The 8,551-nt window shown below is 43.9% G+C and overlaps 1 protein-coding gene across 2 annotated transcripts in view; it reads left to right on the top strand.

Moving 5' to 3' along the window:
• The first annotated feature begins 4,088 nt into the window (after positions 1–4,088).
• Positions 4,089–8,551, top strand: part of brd1a (bromodomain containing 1a) — a 40,562-nt gene continuing 36,099 nt past the window's right edge. For both annotated transcript variants that reach the window (XM_080207372.1, XM_080207371.1), the window contains exon 1: positions 4,089–4,349. The gene's annotated coding sequence lies outside the window, so the exon portion shown is untranslated. The remainder of the gene's footprint in view (positions 4,350–8,551) is intronic.

Raw genomic sequence — 8,551 nt, 5'->3', positions numbered from 1 at the left:
GATCTTTGCCTTGCTTAAGAATTGAAGCATATAACTAATATAGGTGTCTCAAACTTAACATACCAGGATAATCCCTTTTCTTTCTACTCATCATACAGTTACAATGCATACTCACTGCCTGTGTATAGTTGAATGGGAACACAGTAAAATTACTCCATGTTCCTAAGGTTTGTGGCCTTTCAGTAATAGATTCAATTGCTGGAAGTAGTAGAGTGTTGGGAAAGATCAAGATGTCGGTGAAATAGATCAGAGTTGGTGAACTTGTATGTGAGGGTGCCAGGACAGGATGTGAAGTAATTGCTCGAAGTGCTCCTGCAAGAATTGTGATGATAAAAGTGGAATCAAGTAAGAGGAGGCTTGATGAGCAAGAAAATGGAAAGAGACATGGTCACAGTATCTGCATAGAGGTAGAAGATATTTAAAAGTTTTAATAGGACAAAGATAGAGGCGAATGAAAGATTGAGCAAATCAATGACTGGAGAAGTGTTGTGGCTAATAAGTGGCCAAAGGCTAGCTAGTGGTTAGTCTGAGTAAAATTTAAGTGAACCATAAGTTTAGTAGATAGTTAGCTACAAAAATGTTACCACGGAATATTTCCTGGAAGTAATTAAAAGGATATCAATCTGTTTGATGTGATGTATGTGAGCTTCCAAAGCTGTTCAATAAAATACAGACTAATGTGGAACAGCAAACCTGAAGCATTAAGGGGTCAGTGCTTTTTTTGGATACAGTAAATGTCGTATTTTTTTCTAGACTAAGAGAGGTGTATATATAGTGCTGTCTCCCAGGGATTGGCATTGGGATCGCTGCTCTTTTGGATATATGTAAATGACCTTGCGTAAACAGGGCATAACTTCAAATTTTGCCAATGGCAAGTAATATAAGAGATGCAGCTAACAATGAGGAGAATAGTAACAAGCTTCAGGCCAAAGATAGACAGGTGAAATGGACAAACACATGACAGATGCAATTTAGCACAAATAAAAACTGGTACATTTTGGAAGGAGGAATGAGGAGAGGAAATGTAAACCAATAGTTCCAAATTTTAAACTGTGCAGTGTCACGGTGTGCTTCATGCTGAATAATTATTTTTAATCCAACTTTAAAAGTTATTTTTATGGACTTTAATTTGAACAATCTATCCTTCCCTGTTATCTTACTGGCCCTTTTATGATTACAGTGTAATAACAGTTAAATATTGACGGAATTGGCAAGTATATCCTTTTGAAAACAAAAAAAACTTGGCATTAAATGAAGCGAGGGCAAAGTAGAGAGCCAATCAATCTCTCCTCACCTGATCGTAACAAGGGAAACAAAGAATTAGCAATTTTATGTATATAGATCTGTAACAGATGGCAGGACATGTTGAGAAGGCGAATAAAAACCGCAATCCTTGACTTTTATAAAAGAAGTTGATCACACAAGTGAGAAGGTTATGCTAAACTTTAATAAAACAAAACAATGGTTAGGCCATATCTGGAATACAGTGTTTACCTCTTGGAATTACACCAAAGCTTTAGGAAGAGGGCAAGACCACAATAGGAATAATTCAGTCCCTCGAGCCTGCTGCACTATTCAATGGGATCATAGCTGATCCAATATTCCCCACATGCACTTTCCTGCCTTTTCTCCATAACCCATGATTCCATCTCTGCCTTAAATATATACAAGGACAGCTCCAGGGACCTGGGTTCAATTCCAACTTTCAGTAATGATGTGTGGAATTTGCATGTTCCCCCATATCAGTGTGGGTTACCTCTAGGTTCCTCCCACAGTCTAAAGATATGCAGGTTAGGTGGATTGGCTATGCTAAATTGCACGTTAGTGTCCAAAAATGTGTGCAGCAGTGGGATAAATACATGGGGTTAGGATAGGGCACGGACTGGGCAAGATGCTTTGTTGAAGAGTCAGTGCAGACTCAATAAACCAAATGACCTCCTTCTGCACTGTAGAGATTCAATGATAATTTCTCCTGCCTGAGCGATGGAAGTTTACTTTAGCTCCTCTTTCTTTTCATAGACTTTTAAAAGTTTTTTAAGTTTTGTTTTTAATATACATCTTTGGCTAGTTTACCCTCTTCGACTTTTAATCAATTTTTTGGTAGTCCTTTGTTAATTTCTAAAATGCACCCAATTCTCCAGACTTTGCAAATTAAAAGCCTCTTCTTTTAATCTACAATCATTAAATTCCCGAGTGAGCCAAGAGTTTTCATGCTGAGTTTTTGTTTTTCAATGGAATACATTTGTTATGAACATTTTTGTTTAATATTTTGATGGTTCTCACTGTTCATTTATAGTCATATCTTTCTTATCTATCTGCCTGATCAACCATAACCAGTTCTCTCAAAAGCAAATAAAGACATCAAGGGAAGGTGGAAGCTACCAATATCGAGAGTGTTTTAGTTGATCTTTTGCTTTCCCCTTTTAGCCACGAGGATCAAGTTAATCCCTCTCCCAGATTTCTTACTGATACTGAGCAGAGCCACCCCTTACGTCTCAGCACTTCATCCTTAACCGTGCTGCAGGTTGAATAAGAGTACAGCAGCACCCAGTGCCATAGAAACTAGAAGCAAAAGGAGGCCATTTGAGTTTGCTCCACCATTCGTTATGATCGTGGCTGATTATCAAATTCAGTAACCTAATCCCATCTTCTCCCCACATTCCTTGATCCCTTTACACCCAAGAGCTACATCTAATTTCTTCTTGAGACTGGACAATGTTTTGGTCTCAATTACTTTCTGTGGTAGTAAATTCCACACATTCACCACCCTGAGTGAAGAAATTTCTCATCTCAGTCCCTTATCCTGAAACTATGACACCCTAGTTCTGGACCCCTCCCACCATTGGGAACATTCTGAATCTACCCTGTCTTACAGTAAGAAGTCTCACAACCTGGTGTTTAAGACGTATTACAGTGCCCAGCCCAAGCCAACACTAACATCTCCACATCATGGCTAACCGTTAGAATTTTATAAGTTTTTGTGAGATTTTCCTCTCACTCTTCTAAACTCCAATGAATATATAATCCTAACCAACTTTATCCTCTCATATGACAGACCTGCTATCATAGCAATCACCTGTAAACCCACTTTTCCTTTTAAACTGGACAGAGGCTGCTGACAAATAGCTGCCAAATATAACCCGTGTTGTTGAAAGTTTATTTATTGCTGTCACAAGTAGGTTCACATTAACAGTGCAATGTTACTGTGAAAATCCCCTAGCTGCCACAATCCAGCACCTGTTCGATTACACTGAGGGAGAACTTAGCATATCCAGTGCACCTAACCAGCACGTCTTTCAGACTGTGGAAGGAAACCTATGCAGACGCACTGAGAATGTACAAACTCCGCGACAATGTGCGGGTTCTGCAAAGACAGTGACCCAAATTGGGAATTGAACCCGGCTTCCTGGTGCTGCGACGAAGCAGTGCTGACCAAGGTATCAGCCGGTTTAATATTTAAAGGGCCCGAATAGAACCACGCACACCAGCTCACAATCACACACCCATGGAGGGACCATTTTAAAAAATAACAACAGGCACCCTCCTCCCGATCTATTCTACAAACGCTGTGGCAGCGCTTCTAACCCCAACCGCCACACCAGCTCCCTCCTCACGACCAGCCACGGGGTTTCCTCCCCTGCGGTTTAACTGCGCGCGCTGCAACCACTCGGTGGGATCGCTACACCACCCCCCCGAAAAAATCCGGACAAGCTCACCCATTGGTGGAGAGGATGTCCAGAGCTCATTCCATTGGTGGAGAGAATTCCGGGCCAGCTCACCTATTGGTGGAAAGAACCCGGGCCAGTTCACCCATTGGTGGAGAGGGTTCCCCGCGTTCGTCCATTGGTGGAGAAGGCGCCCCGGGTCCGCCCATTTTTGAGGAGGGCTGTTCGCCAGCCTTCTATCTGGTGGGCCGCGCTGCGTGTAACGTAGACGCCCTCCGACGTCTTGCGTCAGCGAAACGGTGCATTGTTGTTGAAGAAACGCAAAAAGAGAGGGGGAGGGGACAGGGAGTGAGAGAGAGGCGCTTTTGCAGCCTGAGTGGGGAGATAGCTGGGGTGTGGGGGGAGGGGAAAGGGGGTTGCTGTCGAATGTTGGCACGTTCCGTGACAGTTGGCCGTGGAACGCGAGCAGCGGGAGAAAGGCGCGCGGGCCGGCCGGCGGGCTGGAGGCCGCCCGTGTTTTCATTCGCGTCGGCAGCGCGCTCGGTCCGTTTGATGAACGGCCTCGAGAGAGGGAGGGAGAGAGGCGATCGGAGCCGGGGCCTGCATCGAGAGGGCGCGTCCGGAGCTGACACACACACGCGGGGGTGAGAGGAAAGAGGAAATAAAACTGCAATCGGCCGGGGGGTAAGTTTGTCATGTTTTATTTAAAATAAATCCCCCTTCCTCGAATGTGAGAGGAATGGTGGGGGTGACTTTAACCTAAATGGGCTAGGGAAGGAAGGAGGCTGTTACCAGCTCCTTGTTTTTTGTCGGACGCCATTTTATTTTGTGTGTGTTTTATCTTTTCGCTGGGAGTGGGTGGGTTTGGTGTCGGGGAGTTTTTTTAAGGACAGGGCGGACGGGCGGGATGGATGGATGGCGCGTATAAGCTGTTGGTGGGAGGAGCGGGTACTTGTTGGTGTGGCCGGGAGGAGGAGGAGGGGGCGCGCGCGCACTCCCGCGGCCCCCGCTCGCTCCCGTAGCTCGCCCCCTCCCCCTGGGGCTCGGGGCCGCGCGCTACCGCCGCCGTTCCATTCAAACGGGGGGGACGTGCTGACGTCACCCCCACGGGGCCTCGAGCCACTTCCGGGTTCAGCACTTCCTATGTCTCTTCCCCCCCCCCACCCCCCGCCAGCCCTCCACATACGTTTTCAGACTACCCCCAGCCCCCCACATACGTGCTCAGAGTGCCCCCCAACCCCCCCCCCCCCCAGCTCAGGGTTCTCCCCTCTCCCCACACCTACATACACCCTCCCTATTGCACTCCCACCCACTACTTCCTACTTATACCTTGCTGACAAAAACTTCAGGCGCCCTGAAGCTGGAGCTTGTTTCCTCAGTCTTTGGCTACGTGTGCTTCAGTGGTTAGCTTGGTTTGCACATTCTCCTCATGTCCATGTGGGCCACGGTTCAAAGGTGTGCAGGTTAGGTTGATTGTCCATGCTAAACTGTCTCTGTGTCGGGGGGCGGCTATCTAGGGTAAATGCATAAGGTTACAGGGATTGGGACTGGCTAGGATTGTTGTCAGTGCAAGCTCGATTGGGTCGAGTGCCCTCATTTGGTACTGTGGGGATTATATGATTCTATGCCTCCTCCTCTCCCCTAAGATAAAAGCAAAATAGGAACAGAGGAATTAGGAGCAGAAGTAGGAAAATCAGCCTTTGGCACCTGCTTTGACATTGTCAGATCACGGCTGACCTCTCAGTGGTATCAAATCCATCTGTTCTCCATGTCACTTTATCTTCCTTTTAATATAAATATATCTATCTCCTTGAAACTATTCAATGCTTCAGACTCACGGTGCTGTGTGGATATTGGAATCTGCAAAAAAACAGAAAATGCTGGGGGGAAAAACACAGCAGGTCTGACAGCATCTGTGGAGAGAGAGCAACATGATAGTTAGTGCCAGGGACCTGGGTTCAGTTTTGGCCTTGGGTGGCTGAGAACGTGCAAACTCCACACAGTGTGTCTGGATGGGTTTCTTCCAGGTGCTCCGGTGTCCTCCCATATTCCAAAGATGTGCAGGTTAGATTGGCCAAGCTAAATTAGTGTTGGAGCATTAGCAGGGTAAATGCATGTGGTTACGGGTGTAAGGCCTGATGGGATTTTTGTCGGCGTAGGCTTGATGGGCCTGATGGCCTCCTTTTGCACTCTAGGGATTCAGTAATTTGTTCCTAATTCATTAGTTCATTCATTCACAAGCTCTGACCAAGGGTTATTCAAACTCAAAACCTTGGCTCTATTTTCTCTCCGCACTTGCTGTCAGAACTGCCAAGCTTTTCCCAGCACTTTTTATTTTGCTTCCTTCCCTCCCCCTCTCTGTATGGAATTTTACTTGTCTGCAAGTGGGCTGTGCTTTCCTCTACCCAGCCCCACATCCTGTGGTGAGAACACCTTTCCAAGAATCTCTCCCCGCATTAACTGCCAATCTTGGTTTCAGCTTTTCAAAACAAATCGTCACTTCTGTGGACAAATTGCTGCATTGGTTGATTTTTGCATTGTGAAATCTTGCACAGGATTGGCATATGAATCATGTTCTGTTTATCCTGAGAATTTGCTTAGCCATGCTTAAGATGTACCTTGATAAGTGCAGTAGGTTTTATCAACAGATTGGTCATTAAACTTACTGCACTTAGAAGGAACACAGTCTGTTTGGCGTGGAAAGGAAACAGCATTTTCTAAATATATTCTGGGTCTGTTTCTGTCATTAAGACACATTTTATTCCTTGTACTGTTGATTTCTGAAACCTTAATGACAGTGATGTCACATTCCTTTATTTGGCTTTATGCTCTAGAATTTAAGGGCATATAGTCTGAAAGTTATTCATTCCCACATTCTATTGTGAGCTAAGCCCTTGACTCAAGCATTTTATTTTGAATAATGGCTGGAACACAGATGCAATGCAGGCTATTAGGTTGTCATGATTTTCCATTGTAACACTTAAATTACTTTGTTCATTTTAAATGGCCCTCTATTTAAGTTATGCTTTACGTTAAACTTTTTTTAAATTAATAATTGACATAATCATTAGTGTGGGCTTGCTTGTGGGCTGTGAGGAAGAAATGTGGATAGATTTTAGATCAGATGCGTCCTAACTTGATTACATTTATTTTAAGTTCTCATTGGCACCAAAGATCCTCATTCTGCCTGCGTAATTTTGTGGCTTCCAAGTCCAGACTCATTTGAAAAATCCCCAGGATAAGCAAAAGCTTCAGTCTGTCCATATAAGAAGATTGACAGTTTGATTCCAGCAAGTGATATTAGAGGAAGCTACTGTTAACTGTAAAAGGCTGCTTGCCAAATAGATTTTATTCCAAAAAAAAATACTTGAACATCTGAAGATTTTGCTCAGTAGAATAGTGCCACTGCAGGTAATATCCTGCAGAAGTCAATTTTAGATGTCTTTAATGCTGATATCCACTGTGTTCTAGCTTAAAACCATCTTTCTTGCGGACTTGTGGAAAGAAACTCTTCAGGGCCAGATAATTAAATACATGCTTTTGAAGTGTAAATTGTTTCTTGAGCATGAATATTAAGATTCAGCTTCTTCAACTCCCTCCCTAGTATTTAACCTGCTGCTTTATCTTAGTAAGCACATTTCCTTTAAAGCTAAGTCAGGGTTCATAATAGAAATTTTAAAAAGTCTAGATAATAAGACAACAACATTATCTCTTTCCTTTATTGCAATGTTCATCTTCAAGTATTTTGTCTGATAGATAGCAACTGAATAATTTTCAGAATTCAGCAATGTAGTGGACTCCATCCACAGCATTTTTTTAAGACTCATCAATGCTTTTGCACTCTCCAGTCCTGATATTCTCATCCTTTCTGGCTGACACTCCCTCCACAAAATTCAGCTGCTCCAGAACTCTTCTACTGCATCCTATCATTAGGTGGAGATGCCAGCGTTGGACTGGGGTAAGCACAGTAAGAAGTCTCACCATACCAGGTTAAAGTCCAGCAGGTTTATTTGGTGACCCCCACGACTTGCCTGGGCTTGCAAAATCTCACATTGTCCTAGCTGGAGACAATACATACCTCTTTAACCTGTGCTTAACCCTCTCCACTCAGGTTGTCTGTACCTTGACTTGATTACCTATAAAGACTCGCATTCCAACCATTATTTTCTAAATTGAGTTTGAGTCTTTATATGCCCGGTTTGTGAACAGAACTTCCACTCACCTGATGAAGGGGCAGTGCTTTGAAAGCTTGTGGCTTGTGCTACCAAATAAACCTGTTGGACTTTAACTTGGTGTTGTGAGACTTCTTACTGTCATACTGTTAGCCCAGTGAAGAGCACAGTGGTGGTTTCAGCACTAGTTGGGCTACAGTGGAGTGAATGCGTGCAATGTTGGATGGAAGTAGGCGATTCTTGTGCTGGAGCATGTATTGGATTAGAATATTGATTAGGCTTGCCAGGGTTGAATGTAGTCATAATTCAGGCTACTACAGGTAAGGGCTTGGTCTGGTGTATATAGCGGGAACCAAATATGTTGACTTCAAGTTTTTTGTGAAATTGAGGCTCATTTAGAAAAAAATACCCAGGGGTTCCTCTGTTTCACTTGGTAAAGTGAGTGCTACTGTTCAGAGATCCCAATTTTAATTCTCACTTTGTAATCAGTTAGCTGATCTCAGCTTGGGCAGTAATTGGGCACAACAGTATGCCTCTACCTTTGCTTAGAAAGGGAGAAATTGATGAGGGTTCCCATTCTATTCATCACCCAGTGATCCCTGTTGGGAAGTACATGTGTGTTTTTTGGTGATGACAGAATTTAGCTTTAATGGTGATGTGCTCAAGGAACCATGAAATTTGGAAACTTAAACTAGAAGTTTACCACTTTCTGTG

The sequence above is a fragment of the Carcharhinus amblyrhynchos genome, chromosome 19 (assembly GCF_965287045.1).
Source record: "Carcharhinus amblyrhynchos chromosome 19, sCarAmb.v2.hapA, whole genome shotgun sequence".
NCBI classification, from domain to species: domain Eukaryota; kingdom Metazoa; phylum Chordata; class Chondrichthyes; order Carcharhiniformes; family Carcharhinidae; genus Carcharhinus; species Carcharhinus amblyrhynchos.
Note: the sequence above shows the minus strand (reverse complement) of the source record. Positions and strands in the feature narration are given on the sequence as shown.